This window comes from Pollachius pollachius (assembly GCF_949987615.1).
Source record: "Pollachius pollachius genome assembly, chromosome: 11".
Taxonomy (NCBI): Eukaryota; Metazoa; Chordata; class Actinopteri; order Gadiformes; family Gadidae; genus Pollachius; species Pollachius pollachius.
In genome coordinates this window covers 17385194-17386861 of record NC_136944.1, presented here as the reverse complement: position 1 = coordinate 17386861, position 1668 = coordinate 17385194, and the positions used below count along the sequence as shown (strand labels likewise).

The 1668-nt window shown below is 41.8% G+C and overlaps 1 protein-coding gene across 1 annotated transcript in view; it reads right to left on the bottom strand.

Annotated features, from left to right (window-relative positions):
- gcgra (glucagon receptor a) overlaps window positions 1-1367 on the bottom strand; it is a 36132-nt gene extending 34765 nt beyond the window's left edge. Inside the window, exon 1 of the mRNA XM_079747132.1 lies at window positions 1169-1367. The gene's annotated coding sequence lies outside the window, so the exon portion shown is untranslated. The remainder of the gene's footprint in view (window positions 1-1168) is intronic.
- Window positions 1368-1668: the final 301 nt, after the last annotated feature.

Genomic DNA, 1668 nt, shown 5'->3' with positions numbered 1-1668 from the left:
ACAGGAATCTCTTGGGTCACAGAAACAGATGTGTTGCGGTGACAATGAATATATTTGCTTAGTTATCTGTGCACACTGAGTTAACCTAACAATGGGCATCTGCCTCATTAGCTGCTACACGCGTGTTATGGAATACACACCATGCACGCGGGCTGAGAGGGTGCGCGTGCTGCCTCCAATTTAGCCTTCGAACGAGTCAGGGGGGACTAATTAGGGCCAACAAAATCCATATTCAAGCTTCAAATAAAACAAATGCTTCCACGTTCATATCTGTTTATTCGGTATCAAGTAACGTACACATCTGATAATGACGCCTGTTATTTGCAGTGTGTCCGTTTGTTCCCGTTAAACGAGACAGCGTGTACTGGATTATGGCTGAACGCACCTGACTTACAAACCATTGGTGTCTATCTAGCCGAACTTTTTTTTTTTATTATCAAACTTTGGATAATTGTGGTGCTACAGTTAGTTTTAAACAGATTATGTTATTTAAAATGCTTTTATTTTATCATGTTCATACCTTATATTCAAATAAAATTCGCTGCAAAGCCTGTTATTTGAACCAGCTGGGTGTAACTTTCTAAAAGTATACAACTCTGTTTTTAACCATACACAGCATATATAACATTGACTGAACCATGCGGTGTGGGAAATTATTCTTTACCCACGAGCCTGAGGCAGGTCGACTAGAAGGTATACAAATCATACACAGAGTTCTCTTAGGGAAAATAAAAATGCATTTGAGTTACAAACTGTGTGATAGGCTATCACAGAGCAGCTGTATACCCTTTAACACTGGAGCCCTATGGAAACAACACCCCTCCGACCAATTCGAAATGTCTATAACCCAATAGTATAGAAAAGCCTCAATCCAACAAAAAATGCGCAACAAAGAACCTTACTTTTAATTTGACAAAAGACACAGATCCATACGTAGGCCATAGGTTCCTATATATTTACACGTGTTGTACGAGTTTGCGTTCCCGAGTATAACCAACCAAGTGCAAATTCCTGACAAACAATGTCATAACCAGACGGTCAAGTATTCCTAAGGGTGGGTTGGTGGTATTTGTTAAAAAAAATATATAGTTTCAAAAGATTCTAGGTAACCGACAGAAAGAAAAATCCCTGTATAAAGTAATGTTATGTTATGTTTATAATTGCTTACCATGAGTCTCTTTTTTTATGTTGCTTTCCTCCACTTCACTACATCTTCTGGGCTGCAGCTGAGGGGCAATATAGGCGACTCCTTTCCGCTGCAAGTTGCACGCTGTAATCCAACTTTCACCCGATATCCTCCTGGCTGACTGTCCTGTAATGTAAGAGATCTCCACTGTGCCAACTTCAGCAAGGCGTTCGGCGGAGAGACCAGCACGCGTCTGAATGAAGGAGAGACACAGGAGCAAGGACACACACACTCACTCTAGGCTACTGCTTGCTTATTTGATATGCGCGTGGTCCCGTCCCGTGTGACGTAACAGTAGCCCACCGTTCGGGAGTAGAAACCCACACCTAGAGGCGACATCCGATCATCGATAAGTGATGCGCGTTAATTAATCCAATGACTCATCATGTCAGTGATGAGACATAGCTTTCGGGATGAGGGGTGTAAGTTGTCTTAATTGGGTTTTGGGGTTGTTTTTCCTTCAAAGCAGGAAGCCTAATGTG